This window comes from Apodemus sylvaticus, chromosome 22 (assembly GCF_947179515.1).
Source record: "Apodemus sylvaticus chromosome 22, mApoSyl1.1, whole genome shotgun sequence".
Classification (NCBI taxonomy): Eukaryota; Metazoa; Chordata; class Mammalia; order Rodentia; family Muridae; genus Apodemus; species Apodemus sylvaticus.
In genome coordinates this window covers 8,169,378-8,189,407 of record NC_067493.1, presented here as the reverse complement: position 1 = coordinate 8,189,407, position 20,030 = coordinate 8,169,378, and the positions used below count along the sequence as shown (strand labels likewise).

Below are 20,030 nucleotides of genomic sequence, written 5' to 3'. Positions count from 1 at the left end.
TGTTTAAGAGAAACTAGGGCTGTCCAAGTTTGGCATCCTGCCCATGATATTTCTACAAGCAAGCTCCTGGTCCAAATGTTTTGAGCAGATTCAGCCCTGGTAGTGAACTTATTCAGAGGTCACAGCCTGATGTACCAAGTGAGGAGTACCACGAGGGACCTCACAGGTGACCACATCTGGCTACACCTGACTGATGCTTCCCATCTAGCATCAGGAAGGACCCACGACCCCAGCTCCACTGCTCATCCACATTCTCCTCATTATGGGCAGAGACCCTGTGCTCAATATGTCTCAAAAACAGAACTTATTCGTGGTCACTACACAGCACCCAAGAGCAGCACTCAAAGCAGAATGCAGAGAACCATTCAAGCTTGCACCCCTCTTCCTGGTGCAAGGCACCAGGAAGAACCCTCCTCTTAGTCTGACTGGCAGGTCTGCCTGGGGTCCTTGATTGGCCAGTGAGTCTTACCCCTACTAAAGTTTTGAAGGTGCTTCCAGTCCTGGGCCAGACCTTTCATATATCTCAGGTCAGGTTTGCAGTCCCATAGCATTTGTTCCTGTCCTCCAAGAACCTCATCCAACTGCACCCCCACCCAGAACTGGAGGAGGACACAGCATTGCAACTGAGGCTGTTCAGCTGCTTGCTCCTCCCATTAGTGGGCAGTTATCCTGCATTCATCATGACCTGTCTTCATAGCTTGTGTGAGAATTCCTCACAGCACTTCCCCTTCTACTTCCTAAAATCAAGGTGGATAAACTGTTACTTGAATTGCAGTGGACATATAAAGCTGGCCCATCAGTGGGAGGATTCCCAGGCTTTTAACATTAAAGAGAGATTTTAGGAAACATGTGTTTTTCTTTGCAGCTTCAAACAATTCCCTTCCACCAGATGATAGGCATGAAAGAACCCCGAGTGAAAACCAGGAAAGATGACAAACACTGTGGAACATTGTTGTTAGGCAGCAAATCTTTTTCAATGCCAATGTGGGGAAACACCAAAAGTTGTGTTAGCACATGCTTTCTATAGCAACATATCTCAAATAGAGAGTGAATTTTTCTGTGTATGTAGAAAGAAGATTTATTATGTCTCAGAGACAGTTGTCCTCTTCTTCCAATAATGGCTGTCTACCAAGGTAAACTTCAAAATCAAGGACTTATCTTCGGGTGAAAGGGAGCTGCAATTTCCCTGAGCCCAGCATGAAGCCAGAAAACAAAACTTTTGTTTCCTAAAGTCACTTTTTAAAGTTAAGTGCCTGGGCACCCTTCCCCCTTGTGGGTCAGATTGATACCTCCACTGCACCTGAGGAATAGGCTATGCAACCTATTCATCTTGATTACTGGAAGAGGAAGGCAAGTACTTTGAGGAAAGCTCAGGAAAGGTCTGAATTTAGATCCTGTTAAGTACAGGGTCATAGCTAACAAGGAGAGGAGCAGGCAGCTGAGTCGCCTGCACTGGAATTGTGGATTGTCCCCTAGGGCTGGATGGTGTGAGAGTGCTCTTGCTAGGCAGGCACAACAAATGCTAAGGGCGTGCAAACTACTCCTAAGATCAGGAAAATGTTTGGCCCTGGTCTAAAAGCACACGTTAATTTTGAGGTGTTGTAAGGGTTATTGGCTAATTCAGACCTCCAGGCTGACCTCCAGGCAGTGAACTTTTCTGCAAGTTTACTGTGGCTGTGCAGGCCAAAATAGTTCACTGTTTCCTGCTCTGAAATCTGCTGTTCCGTATTGTGCTGTGAGGGGACCTCAGGGAAGTTCTGAAATCAAGACATGGTAAGCACAGGATATCTGCCCACAATGGGGAGGAACAGGTGTTTGAGCAGTGGGTGCTGGGGTGGAGGCTCCTATCAGGGGTGGGATGGGGAACATTAGCTAGATGTGACCATGTGTGAAGTTTCTAGTGGTGCTTCTTACTTGCTAAAGCAGGCAGTGACCTCTGAATATCTTCCCTATCAAGGCTGAATCTTCCCAAATCATTTGGACCATTGGTTTGCTTTTAGAAATATCATGGCTGCTTTTTTTAAATTCTGCATCACGTTACCAAAACATTTTGTATTTTACACTACTCAATGACAGGGCTGATATGAATCTAATAGGTCTATTTTAACATGTGACTGGTTTTTGTTTTGTTTTCTTTTCTTTTCTTGCACTATTCACATTTCTATATATGTATAGTGTTTTGAATATTGTGTGGCAAGGGGACTCTTTTTGTTTCAATCTATTTGATATTTTGAATGCTTCTTGTACCTTAATAGGAATCGAAATTTTAGTTTAGAAGTTATTCATTTAGGATTTCTTTAGAATTAATTCCGTGTCCTTTGAGCCTATATTCATCTTCTATTATAGTCAATTGTAATATTTGCTTTTGATATGTTGCAGCGTTACTGGTTATTTAGTGCCAGGAAACTTTTAGACTCCAAATATATTTTACCAACAAGTCCATTTATTCTATTTATCATCCGTTCCTGTTTGGTATGTGAACCTTGCCTCTGTATTGGTTAACGTGCAGGCAATTACAATGGTGTGCTCTCAGGGACGTAGCACCTGCTTAAATCATTACCTGCCTCCATCAACTGCTGCTGTTGTCAGCTGTGCTTTATATACATGGAGCCCTAGCTTCAGCTGCTCTTTATATTTGTTGCCTGTTTCTGTTCTCTACACAAGCCCCCACTATAGTCTTTCTCTACTCTCATCCCACTCTCCCTTCTCCCTATATGCGTTCCAGTCTGCAGATCTTCTTGTATACCTCTATTTCTTCCCCAGGTTCTCACTCCTGTCCTTTCCACAAAACAACCTCTTTTGTATCAGATCTCTTGCATGTTTTGATTTTTGAGGACCTGCTGTGACAGGATAAATTGGATTTCTTAATGACACAATTCCTAGACTTATTTTTGATATATTCCCTTGCTGATATCTAGGCATCTGGTTTTTGTGATGACAATAGGTTTAGACACTGGTCTCTGTTTTTGTCTTGTTAGGATGGTAATTTTATTCCTGAATTACTGTTTGCTGTCTGTATTTTCGGAGAATTTTGGCTGAGGGTTTCCCCTTTTACTGACCTCTTTAGTGGGTACGTTCAAGAGTGAATGCTTGCTAAGGTTGAAAATTGGAAGTGGCAGGCAGGAAGAGGTGATCTTAGCAGTCCACCAGAAGACATAGTCAGGAGAGAGGTTCAGCTGTCTCTGGTGTTTGTACAGTGTTAGGTATAGCTGTGTAAATTGCATGTGGTATAACAAATAGTGTGGTAGATCTATGCAATGCCTACTTTTTCTCATGGCAGGCATGGGATGCGGATGAAAAATGAGTGTACATTCCTGTCTACTGGAAAAGGAAGGGGCTTCTGTACCATTGTATGTTGGAAAGAAAGGACTTGCTTTCTGAGTTTAAAAGATTTGAACTTCAATATACTGCTTTGAGTGTCAGAAGACACATTAGACATTTGACTTGTGTAGGAGCTCCTGCAAACTAATAGCATCACTCTAATCCGAATGCATTTTCATCACAGGATGAACATAAGCGTATAGCATCCAGGGTCAGAATGGAATTGATTGGGTCTCCTGGGTATCCCCACATGGTGGGGTTTCAAATTTCTGTTGGGTTAAGTGCATCCTTTCCCACTGAGGCCAAACATTGGAGTCCAGTTAAAGGAACAGATACCAAAGATATGCAGCAGTTTTAGGGGCAGCCCCTGTTCCAGTTGTTGGAAGACCCTCATGGAGACTAACCTGAACTTCTGCTACTTATGTGCCAGGAGCTCTTCCTCCAGGTTTTGGGTGCTATTTAGTTGATGTCTCTGTCTCCCTGTGTCCCCAATAATCCAGGTTAGTTGAGATTTTTGGTCTTCTTGTGGAGTTCCTATCTTCTTCAGTGCCTTCATTCCTTCCTCTGACTCCTTCAGATGAGTCCCACCAGTATATTCAATATTTGACTCTGGATCTCGGTATCTGTTTCAGTCCGTTGCTGAGTGGATGCTCTCAATGGATAATTATCAAGGCTCATTTGTGTGACCATAGCAGAGTATCCATAATAATGTCATGGATTGTAGCTTGCCCATAAGGTGGTTTTCCTGTTAGGCAAGTTTCCCTTGGGCATTCCCTCAGGCTCTGCTCCATGTGTCCCCCTGAATTTCTTTTGGACAAGATAATAATTTTCTTTGTGTCTACTGTGTTGTGATTGAAACAGATCCTTCTGCTTTTTCTTACACTCCCATGAAGTCACCATTTGGACTCTGTCCCTAAGATACAGTATAAGCATATGCTATTTAAGTCTAAGCTATTATGCAAGCCTCATGGCTTAATATTTTCAATTTTATTCCGTTTGTTTTTGTTTTTCAAATTTTTTTCTCTGTGAAGCCCTTCCTGTCCTGATAGTTGATATAGAAAGTACAAAAGCCAACTGAAATGCTTTAGCACAATAAGCATATGCTTTTGTTCAACTCTTCAACCACATCTTTAATTTTGAAATTTTGTCAATTACATTGTTTATATTCTATTTCTCAAGATAGCATATCTTCATGACATCAGTACTAGCTGAGGCTTCAGAATCATTTTTTTCCGGGTGTATAATATTCTGCCTCACTCTTGTTTTTTTTTTTTTTTTTTTTTTTTTCTGGAATTTTTGAATAAATTGTAGTATTTACTCTGTGGGCATGGATATGAATGTCATGTATGCCTCATCTTTACTTTTTTCAGAAGATGGTCACAGAACCCTTGATATTAAAGTAATGGGTAGTTAGTTGTTCATTCCTATGTGTATGGTAGAAATTGACAACCATTATGTGGAAGACCAGAAAGAATATTCTACTTCTAAGCTCTCTCTCCTGCCCTCTGTTGCTTATTTATGATCAACGTTTTCATTACTAGTATTTTCATCTGTCCATTTGGAACTGTTTAAACATGCATTCCATTTTTGGTAAAACTGTATTAATGGTGCAGTTTAAACTAGTGCAGTTAACAGTTCTGTAAAATGAATACAGAACTCCAGTGAATGTGTAATTTTTTGTAGGAAGGTAACTAAGGAACAGTGAGTTTTCTATAATTTTTGTTTCCTTGGTTGATTTTTTGCAGGGGATTGAAGATCTGAATATATAACTTTCTCTGTCCAGTAACACATTACATAGACCATGCTTGTATCCAACTCAATGACATAAACCTGTCTGCACCTCTGTGATTAAAGACATGAGCAAATACACCCAGTTTTCCCATCATTTTTATATTTAGTAATTGTTCATACAAGCTTTCAGATGGGTGCTCAATACTGTTGTTCTGTTTCCCTCGCATCTCCCTCTCAATTGCATTTCTCTTGAAAGGCTATATGCTATTCTGAGTGTTCAGAAGCAACACAGGTGAATCTTATAATGCAAGTTGCTTCAAAAATGACATGGTAACTAGATGATAAATTCTGAGTCACAAAATTAGTGGAGGAAGCACTAGAACTAAATTAATATATTTTCAAAGAAGCATACATTTACTTTACAGTAATGTCCATATACTTCTTTCTGTTGTACACATATATGGGATATTTTAGGATGCAGTTACTTTGGTTGATGTGCTTGTAACATTCATTGTGGAAGAGTGGGATATGCTGGATTCTACCCAGAAGAGTCTCTACAAAGATGTGATATTGGAGACGTTCCTGAATCTCACAGCTATAGGTAAGACTGTGAATTCTTTTCCAAATAAGGAAACAAATATTTCTTGGTTATTGATGATCTTCTGTTACTTCAATTGGTAACAGTAAAGATTGAGGTGAATAAATTGGGTTTGCTGAGTTTTCATGATAGCTTTCACAGCACTGTGAAAATTCACAGAACTTGAATTTTACCTTATTTCTAATAATATATCATTCATTTTCTGGTACGGACTTTTAGGCTACAATTGGGAAGGCCATCATATTGAAGAACATTGTGAAAATTCTAGAAGACATGAAAGGTAATTTTCATGTCCAAGCAGATGCACTTATGCCTCTGAGGAAAAATTAATATATTCTGGATGCTCTAAAAAAGCAAAAATGTTAAAAAAAATCAATCATCTAGGTGCAGCTATGAATATAATATTCTTACCAAACTATGTACCTCAAATTCAGTTATCTGTTTTGTGTATTCATTTGATGGGCTGCTCCATTAGAATTATGCTGTGAACTTGCCAATCTGTATAGTCTCATAGAACTTAGATATTACACATTGAATAGTGATAAATTTATAGCTGAACGTTTCTAATAAGCAAATAGTCCATGGTAAAGTTGGTGATATTCATATTCTTGTAATGACATTGTAAAATTTGTTGAGAGGGCAGTTTATGAGAATCAAGAATAGTGTAGTGGTGAGACAAAAAACTATATACTGCGTTTTATGAGAAACAAAAATTCAAATTGTGTGAATGTAATGTGGAAACCTTTCAGTTGTTATTCTTCTCTTATTAGATCAATCATGTGTCACAATGAATATATTCCATGAAACCACAGAGATATTGAAAGAAACAAACTACATTTTTATTCAAAAAGATTAAGAAGAGGTGTAGCCTTCTGCCTTCAACATATTTTGTGAATTTGTTAGATATTTCCAATTAATTGGCTTTCTAATTTTACTGGGAAAATCCCAAAAATCATTCCGTAGAAAACCTTTATGAGTACTAGGGACTTGGAAATTCTTCTATTTGTACTAGTTCAGTGTCAAATGTGGTGTAATTTATACCACAGGAAAAATTATGAATGAAATCAGTTTTATAAAATTCTGTGTTTTTCCAGTTTTCTTCAGATAGGTGAAATACATCATAGAAAAATTCCATATAAAAAAAATGTTATAAATAGGAGACATGTAATAACCATCACATATATCTTGTGCAACCCAAAAAGAGAGAAAGATCACCATGAACATATGAAGTGATAAAACCTTAAGATCTAATGCATTTTACCATTACACAAATCTATAATCTTAATTCATATTGATAAAACTATTGATCAGGTTAATGAATGTTGTAAAGATTCAACATGTGTCAATTATCATTGCAGGCATGTAAGAAGTCATACTGGAGAGAAGCCATATGAATGTAATCAATGTGGTAAAGTCTTAGAAAATCTCACTAATCTACAAAGACATAAAATGACACATCCTGGAGAGAAACCTTATGAATGTAATCAGTGTTTTAAAGCCTTTGCAAGACTGAGTTATCTCCAATGTCATAAAAGAAGACATACTGGAGAGAATCCTTATGAACATAATCAATGTGGTAAAGCCTTTGCAAGACTGAGTAATCTCCAATCTCATAAATTAACACATACTGGAGAGAAACCTTATAAATGTAGTCAATGTGGTAAAGCGTTTGCACAGCACAGTACTTTGCAATTTCACAAAAGGAAACATACTGGAGAGAAACCTTATGAATGCAATCAATGTGGTAAAGCCTTTGCAATACACAGTCAGCTCCAAAGACATAAAAGAACACATACTGGAGAGAAACGTTATGAATGTAATCAATGTGGTAAAGCCTTTTCACATCAGAGTAGTCTCCAAAGACATAAAAGAACACATACTGGAGAGAAACCTTATGAATGTAATCAATGTGATAGAACCTTTGCAACAACCAGTCATCTCCAATATCATAAAAGAACACATACTGGAGAGAAACCTTATGCATGTAATCAATGTGATAAAGCCTTTGCAATACCTAGTCATCTCCAAAGTCATAAAAAAATACATACTGGAGAGAAACCTCATGAATGTTGTCAATGTGGTAAAGCCTTATCATGTCACAGTAGTCTCCAAACACATAAAAGAACACATACTGGAGAGAAACCTTATGAATGTAATCAAAGTGGTAAAGCCTTTGCAAGACTGAGGAATCTCAAATGTCATAAAATAACACATACTGGAGAGAAACCTTATAAATGTAGTCAATGTGGTAAAGCCTTTGCACAGCACAGTACTTTCCAATATCATAAAATGACACATACTGGAGAGAAACCTTACGAATGCAATCAATGTGGTAAAGCCTTTGCAATACCCAGTCATCTCCAAAGACATAAAATAACACATACTGGAGAGAAACCTTATGCATGAAATCAATGTGGTAAAGCCTTTTCAGGTCACAGTAGTGTCCAAACACATAAAAGAACACATACTGGAGAGAAACGTTATGAATGTAATCAATGTGGTAAAGCCTTTTCACATCAGAGTAGTCTCCAAAGACATAAAAGAACACATTGTAGAGAAAACTTATAAATGTAGTCAATGTGGTAAAGCCTTTGCAACACACAGTCATCTCCAAAGACATGAAAGAACACAGGCTGTAGAAGAGTCTAATGAATGTAATCATGAATTAACTGGAAGTTAAGAGGCCATTAGATTAGGATTAAGGTAGAGATCGGTGGTTACAATTATTGCAACTCTAGAGATAGTTCTTATGATGATTTGGCAAACAATGTTGCCTATTTCCCTTGTTTGAATAGTCTCCTCGAGTTTAAGGTAAAGAGGTTTACATTAATTGCATTGACAAAGAAAGTATCATAAAACAACCCACATAGATTTTGGCCTGACAATTTTGATCAAACATAGCAAACTTTTAAAGGAAAAATACAAAAAGGAGGTTTCAAAGAGCAAAGCATCACCAGGAAGTTGAATTAATCTAAATCCTTTTATGAAGGATATTCTATGGTAATAAATATATGGTTACATTAGGACAAGTTTCCATGTAGCTAAACTTATGAAATTGTAGTTGTATGAAACACAAGTATATCATGTTAGGAATTATTATTAGTTGGTAATTTTTTTCCTGTGGACATAGGAAGATATAAGTATGTGTCAAAGTCACAAGGGATAGATTATGTTTGCAATTCTCGGTTTTCAATTTCAGATCTAAAAAGGTCCAGGCATGGTGTTTCATGATTTTTACCAGAGAATTCAGGAAATGGAGCTTTGGACATCTCTCAGTTCAATGTTAATCTACTGAGCAAGTTCTAGGATGGCCAAGCTTAGGCAGTGAATTGAAAAGTAGAAACTGGTAATAATGTAATAGAAGGGACCATGTTTCAGGACCAGAAAGCAGCAGAACTCAGCAGCTTTGTCTACATTGCTCTGGATTTAGCAGCAAGATATAAGGTACTAGTGAGACAATTATTGCTGAATAGCTGTAGATAAAAAAATTAGAGGCTATGATGAATAAATCAATATCACTGGGGTAAAATCTTCTGGGTAGTGTTATTGGAGTGACAAAGAATGTATGCCAGAGATCCACAAGTTTGGACCTAGTAGAACAGCTAGACTCGGTCATGTGTAAGAATCACACAGGTGGTAATGGTTTCAAATGCATGATGTTTTTATTCAGAGTAGGTGAGGCTTGACATCATTGAGTGAGCATAAGGGAGGCTATTAGTCAAGATTAGTTGCAGTAGAAGAACCCAGCATAGTGAAGATGCATGTACAATGGGATGAGCAGCAAGAACAAAAGGTATAGGAGAGTGGAGTCAAACAGAGCTTAGAGTGATACAGAGGGCAGAGCTGTAGAAGTGACCCAATCTCTTCGAAGGAGTAGAGATGACCATGTGTGGATCCTGGACATTGAAACAAGAAGACCCCAAAATTATGTGATGTTAGAACTGTGTTTTACCTGCTCAAGAAAACTGCTCTCGGGGAATAAAAACTGCACAAAAAAATTCTGCAGCATTGACCAAAGCAGAAAGGAGTTGGAGATCTGAAGAACACTTTGACAACAGATATGGAGATGAAGAGTTTGGAGACTATTGAGCTAACTTGCGTCTTATTTAATTCCACTATTTCTTCATGCTGCTTTTAGGAATGGTGAAGTGTATACTGTGAATGTGGAGGCATATGATGTGCTTTTATGTTTTTGAACATGATTACATGATAGGATTCATATCAGAAGACTCTTTGTCCTTTGGACTCTTAACATTTTTGAGACTGCTCTAGATAATGGGGACTTTTGAAGCTGTCACTCATGTATTCTACATGTTTAAGTATGATCCCCAAAGACTTATTCATTTGAACAATAATATGAGGCCAGACAATGGAATGGGGTAATTTAAATATGACACCTATGTGAGTGGCATTATGCTGTCATGTGGCCTTGTTGGAGGTAGTACATTGCTGTGTGGTTGGGTTTTGGAATTCCTACACGTGCTGAAGAGCTGAAGGTCCCTGGAAGATGGTCTCTTCCTTGCTGCTATTGGATCACGTTGCAGAACTCTCAGCTTCCTCTCCAGCATCAATGTCTGCCTTCATTCCTGGCATTCTTCCTGCTATGATGAAATGGAATAAACCTCTGAAACTGTAAACCAGCACCAATTAGATGATCATTTTTATAGGAGTTATCTTGTCCATTGTGATTTTACATAGCAATGGAAATGATAAGACAGGAGCACTGTGAGTGAATTTAATGCGGCCAAGATATTGCACAGTTCTGTAGTCTTCATTTTTTGAAAGAATGTGTTAGAGAGAGACCTCATGAATGTGTTTAGTATAATGAAGCCTTTGTACACCTCTATAGTCTTCATCATTATGAAATTATTCATTCTGTAGAGAAATACTTTGAATGTTAGCAATGTGGTAAAACCTTTATGTTATGGGATCCCCTAAGTTCCAACATAATTCAAACACAAGAACATGGCAAATAATAAAAATCTTTTGTAGTCAAGTAGTTACTGATTAATCTGGACTAGAAAATATATTTAGAAACTAATCTGAATCACCCGATCCTATCCCTGCCCTGAGCCAGAAACTGATATAGATTTCAAAACTAAAAACTATGAACATACATGCTGTTACAGGTATATTTCCCACCAATCGGGATTTTCTACTGTTGTTACTCGATGTCAAATGATACAGAATGTAGGTTTTATGGTTTATCCTATCACACCGAGTTGTTCTTTTGTAGTTAGTAACAGGCATTTTATTTTTAGGAATAAAACATGAATAACAGAAATTATGGTTAGGAACAGTCATTATGTTTTTAGGAACAAAAGTAAATGATGAAAGCTTGCTGAATATTGTTAAATTATGCAGGTCCCCTATGACCTGGGACTTGAAATTTGTTTCAATTCATGATTAAATAGAGGTTGGAAACAAAATTGCAGTACTTAGAACAAGTTTCTTTTGCTTGTTCCCAACATTTGCATATCATAGCAATCTTTAAATATATTATAGAACACATATTGAAGAGAAATCTTATAAATATAATCAATGTGATACAACATTTTCACAACAGTGATCTATGAATGCATAAAATAACATATCCTGGAGAGAAATGCTATGAATATGCAATATGGTAAAGAAAGCCTTTGTATGTAGCAGTAATCTTAGAAACCGTAAGAAAATGTCATAATGCAGAGAAACATCATAAACATAGTTAATGGGTTAAAGTTTTGTATTTTCTACTATCTTTATACAAGAGTAAACTCTTTAGCATGTAATTAATCTATTAAAGCCTTTGCTTATCACAGTAGTTTTTGAGAACCTTCACAAATCTGTGACTAAAAATATTTTGATATGTACTTAGCCAACATACCTATATTGAGTTACTCAAGATTATTTATTATGTAAAAAAAAATTGAGAACTGTCAACAATCAATTCAAATTTTATGATATCTCTCCATTTTATTTGCACTTGCAAGCTCATTTTTACATACAAAGGCCACTAATTTGTATTCTCTTTTATAGTTAATCATGTATCCAACAACTTTGCTGACAGTGTTCATCAGCTCTAGCAATTGCCTTTGTGAAGTTTTGGTTCACTTATGGTAACCAACATATCAGGTGCAAAGAAAGATAATTTTACTTCCTCCTTTCTAATTTATATTATCTTCCTTTCCTTCAGTTTTATTGCTCTCCCTAACTTTTACATAATATATTGAATAGAAAGTTATAGAGAGAATGGAACATCTTGTCTAGTTTAGGAATAAGTGGAATTAATTTGAATTTCTCTCCAGTTAATTTAAAGTTGGTGCTAGGCTTTCAGTAAATTGCCATTTTTATGTTCAGGCATGTCCCTTGTATCCTTAATCTCTCCATGAATTTTATCATAAAATTGCGTTGAATATTGTCAGAGAATTTTTCATCATCTCATGAGATGATCAGTTCTTGTTTTTTCTTACATTTTAATCCCATTATGTTGAATCATCACTGTTTCTTGAATGAAGTCTTCCTCGTTGATCACAGTGGATGATCTTCTGATGTGATTTGTAGTTTATTTTATTTGTTTTTTCTCTTAAGTATTTTTGCATCTATGGTTTTATGTAAAATTGGTCTGCAATTCTGTTTTATTGCTCAGTCTTTACTGACAGGATATATGAGTCATCATGGGTTCTGAAAATAAATTGCCTAATATTTCTTTTGCTTTTATATTGTTAAATACACTGACGAGTATTCTTGTTATAACCTCTTTGAAAGTCTTGTAGGATTCCACCCTAAAACTCATGGCCTTGGACTTGTATTGGTGGCATATTTGTCATGAATTCTTTTTTCCTAGTTTTATGTCTGCTGAAGTTGGTTTTCTTAGTGTCATTTAATTTTGGTATGTGGAATCTTTTGTGGAAATCATCCATTTCTTTTAGAATTTCCAATTTGGTGGAGTGCACCCTTTTTAAAACTATGTCATCACCATTCTCTGGATTTCTTAATAGTCTGTTATTTTATCCCCAATTTCATTTATATTTCATAAATTTGTATATTCTTTATCTTTTAATAAAGGTTTGTTTATCTTGTCTAATAAAAGTCTCAAAAGAGCAATCCATGTTTCATAAATTCTTTGTATTGTTCTCTTTCGATTTTATTGATTCCAGCCCCCAAATTGATATTTTCTTGATGTGTCCTGCTTTTGTTCACTGCTGTCTCATTTTTCACTGCTGTAGTCTTTAAAATGTGCAGTTAAATTACCAGCATGAGAACTCTGAATTTTTTTTTCATGTGGTCATTTTTGGCTGTGAACTTTCTTCTTAGCTCCACTTTCATGTTCTTTATATTCCATGAGATTGTGCATGTTGCATATTCATTTACATTGAACTCTAGAAAGTTTCTGATTTCTTATATCTGTGTAGACCCATTTTCTCTCAAACATTAGTTTGTAGGCAGTTAGCTGTCCTTCCTCATCTCTTACAACACTGGGACATCAACAGGTTTTTGGCCCAGATCATATATTTTTTTCTCATCAGAGAGTGTGCGTACTCCTGGGTCTGGTGCAATCAAGGACATGAGGAACCCAATTTCTAGGGGCCACCCACTGGGCTTTCTTGTTGCTCTCTGGGATGGAGATTAGTCCTTCCCCATCAGAAGGGTCCTCTCCTTACAAATGGCCCCATGGATATTAGAGGTAGCAATAGCACACCAGCCATCTATGTCTTGTCTTTTCTCAGCCTCTAATGACATTTCATAGCTGCCAGTTCAGCTTCCTGGGCTGATATTCCTGCCAGGTGTGGTGCTCCACACGTGTTCTCAGTATTTGACACCACCGCTGCCCCAGCATACCTCCGTCCATCCTGAATGAGGCAGTTGCCATTTGCGAAACCCATTACCCCTACATCTATTTGAGCAGTCATACAGAGGCCCATCCAGTGAGGTCAGGGTATGACAGCAGGGTAGCTGAGTAGTTACACTGGGGGGATTAAAGAAGAGAGGTTGGCAATGAATAATTATATTAAAAAGTGTTGAAATTTATGAATTCATCGAAATAACACAGATAATATGATGAATGTAGTAAAGCGTTTTTGGAACACAGTGAACTCCAAAGACATAAAATAAGGTTCCCAGACATCAGCACTGGCAGCACTTTGAAAATAAGAAACTGGTATAGCATTAGGCCAAAAGCAGACCCCTGGATCCCACGTTCTAGAGAGATACACAAGTGTGCATATGTGTATGCACGAATACACAGGGGAAAGAAGGAGAGAGTGAGATGCCAGAGAGACAAAGAGACAGAGAGAGACAGAGGCAGGAAGACCACAACAGGATGCAGGACGATTGGAGAGAGCAATATTGTCTCACAATATAAAGTACAATTTACAGGAAGAGGAGTTAAGGTTTTGGGACTTACAGTGCAGCACTGACAAAGAAAAGGTGAGTTCCAGGAACCTCTAGCTGCTACCAGAAGGATCCAGCACCCAATTTCCTGCCAGAGAAGTTCAAAGTCTCACCACATACTCACAACAGCTATAATCTCACCAATTCAACACCAGTCAAGGACTCTCCAAATGCATGCTAAGAACTCAGTCTCTAGGGCCTCCATACCTACTGCCACTCAGACCACAGACTCAGGTCTCATTTGAAGGCATCAGAAGAGTCCACTTCCCATCTCATTTGTAACTATGCTTCAGGTTCTCAAGTCTCCTTGGAGAAGTGTTTATGAAGGTGATGTTGGACACAGTGACATCCTGGAGTTGCAGCCGTCTAGAACAAAAACCTGAAAAATACTAACTGAGGGAGATATTTGCAGAGCCAAAACTGACACCAGGGGATTTGATAAAACAAACACAGACCGCCCAAGGAACCATCAGTGATGACTCTCCGGCCACCTTGCAGCTCATTTCTCTCACTGAATATCAGGTGAGGTGTCAGATACTCCATTGTTCTTTCCTGCTTCTTGATGACAATAGAGGAGCAAGGGGGTTGTGCCATACTCCAGCCTCTGTACCTAAAGGAACACAAGTAAATTTGCAAAGTGTGAAGGCATAGAGAATGTGTAGACTAGGCTGAGGTCCAAACAGAAAGAGAACACAGCTGGAATCCAGTGAGACACCAAAAACTTAAAATGCCTTCTCTGTGGATCTCAGTTTCCCATCATCCTGTAGAGTTTTAGCTATCTAAACAACCAGGTATTTTGACTGCCTCCCTACACATGCTTATGATGACCACACAGATGTCCTCTCCAGTATTGTTAACAAATGCACAGGGTACAACTTGTCTTCTGAGTCCCCAAACATGAAGCTATGAAGACCAGGATAATGGCACAGTCCCCAAGCACCCATATGCAGTGTTCATAACCAGATGGCCTACCATGGATTATAGGCTCATGTTCATGGATGTAATAGTCATGTATGGCAAACCATCATCAAAAGACTGAACAATTCATCCAGCTGAAAGACTAAAACAATATAGAGCTGGAAAAAGTATCCAGTCTCTGATTCTGACAGTAGTTTGGCTGTATTAGAGATATGTCTGACACCAAATTTGCGGATTTAGGAAGTAAAGGATATCATTCTTGGGGATAAGGTTGTCAGAGGAGGTCTGAGAATGTAAGGTTTCAAAAGAATATTTTGCTCTGAGTTACTATAGTCTGATAGCCACTGTACCTAGAAAAACAAACTGGGAGTAAAGAGTTGTACTGATATAAACTGGGTGATATAATTTCCCTCCTGATATTTTATGTTCTTGTTTTATCCCAGGTTACACCCCAATGGCCAGTAAGAGGAAAACATAAAAATTCACATTATAATAGCTTTGGACTAGCCAGCTCCTTTCTTTGGAGATGGACAAACTAATGTACTAGAATCCTCGCCTTTCAGGAATTATGATAAGCAGGAAAGTTCATTAGCTTCACAGTGGCAGCATTTCCTATCACCCATTATTGAGAATCCTGGCTCACAAATGCCAGATTCAGGAATTTTTAAATCACTGTTCCATAACTCACTGTGCCTTTCACAGGACGACATCTTCCTTGCTGGTTTCCAGTGAGATGGAAAGCCAGCTTCCTTTGGCCACTCTCTCACTTCTCTAAGCTCCCCATCCTCACTCTCAAGTAGACTCCTCCTCCACCTTGCAGACATAAATATGGTTGAAATATCTAGGGACTAATTGAAAGCCCTGAGAGCAGTGGGTGTTGTGACATCACTGGTGACATCACAGGGGATGCCTAGAGCTCTACAGGATTCACTAGAATGTTCAGGCAAAGGATTGTCTATGTCATGGGGAACAGGATTTGCCTTCCTGTTAATAATCTCCTACTGAACAGAAGCTGAGGAGCCCATCCTAAGAAACTCTCCTGGGACATAAATGTTGATCACCTCCCTTTCAAAAGCCAGAGGTCTCAGCCACTGACGTTTGTCAGTGTCAGAACAATGGGAAAGTGGTGTGCATTCTTTCCAAATGTGTTAACTGTGGAGAACTGGGACAGGATGGAGAGAAGAGCCAGCCCATCAAGTTGGCAGCAGAAGACTTGAGATGTCCACTTTCTTCCTAGGATTTGGCTGCATGAACTTGTTAGAAGGCAGTTCCTGGGACACCATCAGCATGTGGAGATTCAGGATGGGAGAGATGTTCTCAGGATGATCTTGCTTGGAGATGATGCCTGCGGACAAGGATCAGGAAAACAAGATGGCTCAGATCTGACACTCTGACTGAGAGACGAACATAAAGTGTATAGTGTATTCTCTATATTCCATGCTCTATAAGTCAGGCTGTGAGAGACCCATCTCACCAGACACTCCCCAACAGTTGTATATCCAAATTGGTCAACAAATGTCCAAATTCTCCATTTCTAAAACACCTCTCGTCTGCCCCACAGCCACTTCCAACCTATTCTATAACTGAATTAACCACAGTATTCCCTACCTGACTGCTTCCAAGTTTGGTCTAAACGTCTCAAATCTAACAACACCCCATTACTCTATGAAGATCACAGCTCCTATTATCCAGGGGATAAGTGTTTTCTGGAGAGAGATAATGACCACCAAGCCTGAGCATGGACAGTGATGTCTAGCCTGGTCTCTAAAGTCCTTCCTTGCATGGGAAGGTTCTATCTGTGAAGCCCTACACGGCCGTATAGTTATAAATTTCATCTTCTCATGGAAAAGACAATATTTGCCCTGAATGTTAAGAATCCTAATTACAATCACAAAATTAATCCAAAATTAGTTCACCTGTCATCCTAATCTGGAGGCTCAGAGATACAAGTTTCTGACCTGGATCTTGGCATGGAGATTTTAAAGCATAATTTCTGTGAATTCCAGAAGATTGAGACAAGGTGTTCTCTGAGGTCAAGATCATTTGGGATTAAAGTTACAGTAGCACATGGCTTTAATCTGGGCCACAGCCTCTGCTGGAGACTGACAGCGTTTAATCTGAGCCAAGTCCCCTGCAGGAGACTGACAGCCTTAAATCTGGGCCACACCCTCTCCTGGAGACATACATAAGGACATTGAAAGGAAGCAGACACTCTTTTCTGCCTGCTAGCCTCATGGGACTGAGCAACTGCTAGATCCTTGGATGTGCATCTAGAGCTACTTCTGATCAAGGTTGGGGAAATGGGCAGCAGACTGTGAGTCCTGGAGAAACTCCCTAAATATATAGAGACTACACATATGTTCTGTGACTCAGAAGAACCCTGACTAATAAAAGCATTGTGATGAGACAGTGGGGCATTGTGATGGGATAGTGGGGCACTATGATCAGATAGTGGGACATTGTGATGGGACAGTGGGCCATTGTGATGGGACAATGGGGCATTGTGATGGGACAATGGAGCACTGTGATGGGACAATGGGGCATTGTGATGGGACAGTGGGTCACTGTGATGGATCAATGGGGCATTGTGATGGGACAATGGGGCATTGTGATGGGACAATGGGGCACTGTGATGGGACAGTGGGTCACTGTGATGGATCAATGGTGCACTGTGATGGGACAATGGGGCATTGGGATGGGACAGTAGGGAATTGTGATGGGAGAATGGGGTACTGTGATGGGACAGTGGGCATTGTGATGGGACAATATATCATTGTGATGGGACAATGGGGCATTGTGATGAGACAATGGGGCATTGTGATGGGAGAGTGGGGCACTGTGATGGGACAATGGGGCATTGTGATGGGAAAATGTGGCACTGTGATGGGACAATGGGGCATTGTGATGAGACAGTGGGTCACTGTGATGAATCAATGGCGCACTGTGAAGGGACAAGAGGGCATTATGATAGTACAATGGGGCATTGTGGTGGGAGTGTGGGGCATTGTGATGGGACAATGGGGCATTGTGATGTGGCAGTGTGTCATTGTGATGGGACAATGGGGCATTGTGATGTGACAATGTGTCATTGTGATGGGACAGTGGGGAATTATGATGGGATAGTGGGGCACTGTGATGGAACAGTGGGGTACTGTGATGAGACAGTGGCGCATTGTGATGGGATAGTGGGGCACTATGATCAGAGAGTGGGATATTGTGATGGGACAGTGGGGCATTGTGATGGGACAGTGGGGCATTATGATGGGACAGTGGGACATTGTGAATGGACAGTGGGGCATTGTAATGGCACAGTGGGACACAGTGATAGGACAAAATACCAGTATGCCCACACAGAACACAACAAATGCATTCACAAATGTCTGATGTTTCCAAGCTATGAAGACCCCTTGGGTATGGCTCTTGCCTTAATAGCCTTCTGTTTCTCTGCATTCACAACGGTGGTACTTTATGCCTTTGTCAAGCATCATGACACTCCTATTGTGAAGGCCAATAACAGAATCCTCAGCTACCTATTACTCGTGTCACTCAGGTTCTGTTTTCTCTGCTCCTTTTTCTTCATTGGCCATCCTAACAAAGCAACTTGTATCTTACAGCAAATCACATTTGGAATTTTATTCACTGTGGCTGTTTCCACAGTTCTGGCCAAAACCATCACTGTGGTTCTGGCTTTCAAAGTCACAAACCCAGGAAAAAAGTTCAGAAACTTCCTATTATCTGGGACACCCAACTACATTATCCCCATATGTTCCCTATTCCAATGTATTCTGTGTGCAATATGGCTAGCAGTTTCTCCTCCCTTTGTTGATATTGATGAACACTCTGAGCATGGCCACATCATCATTGTATGCAACAAGGGCTCAGTTACTGCATTATACTGTGTCCTGGGATACGTGGCTTGCCTGGCCCTTGGAAGCTTCACTGTTGCATTCTTTGCAAGAAATCTGCCTGACACATTCAATGAAGCCAAGTTCTTAATCTTCAGCATGCTGGTGTTCTGCAGTGTCTGGGTCACCTTCCTCCCTGTTTACCATAGCTCCAAAGACAAGGTCATGGTTGCTGTGGAGATCTTCTCCATCTTGACATCCAGTGCAGGGATACTTGGATACATCTTTGTGCCCAAGATCTACATCATTTTAATAAGACCAGACAGAAATTCTATCCAAAAGGTCAGGGAGAAATCATATTTCTGAAGAAATATTTAAATAATTCTGCCAAACGTTGGCATATATATAAAAAATATTCATTATTTATATATTATATATATTTATTATATATTATATATTTTATATTATATATTTATATAATATTTATATTTATATATAATTGATATATATGTATATATGTTTATACATATATATCAATTATTGGATTACAGTGCATATATCCAATTTTGAAATCACTCTCCCTGGCTCCTATACTGAAGTATCATATCTGTGATCTTATGAACTTTCTCCATAAAATATTAACTCATTTACTTGCTTTGTTTACTCTGGAAGAAATGAAATTCTCAAATCCTTATTTAAAATGTATTCATCATTTTGCTTTTGTGGACATTTCTCCCCTGGTAACTTATAGTAAAATTTTATAATACAGTTGAATCTATGACCTTGTACAGAATGTGAGTTCCTGAACAGACATGGCTACATGGCTACAAATAGAAACCATTTATCATGTGAAACAATTAACTAAACAATTTACAAAGATGAAATCAAATAATATATTCTTATTTCCTGTAGGAGCACATATATGGCAGAGTTCTGCCTATTTTACACCTAATCTTCTATATATTGTCCAGTAGTCTGAGGTAGAAATGTTCATATTCTGCTCTCAAATACAAAAACACTATATACAGCAATGGGTAGAGACTGTGGAACCCAGTGGTTGAATCAGGAAATAGTTTTAATAAGCTGAGGAGGAGGGTGACCCATAGGAAGACCCACAGTCTCAACTACCCCGGACAACCAAGATCTCTCAGACTCCATGCCACTAACTGATATGAGACCCTCATCACATATATGGTATAGGGCAGCCTGGTATGGCCTCAGTGGGAGAAGACACATCTAAGCCA

At 38.9% G+C, this 20,030-nt stretch overlaps 1 pseudogene; it reads left to right on the top strand.

Annotated features, from left to right (window-relative positions):
• The window catches only part of LOC127672323 (vomeronasal type-2 receptor 116-like), a 58,914-nt pseudogene extending 39,762 nt beyond the window's left edge, over window positions 1-19,152 (top strand).
• Window positions 19,153-20,030: the final 878 nt, after the last annotated feature.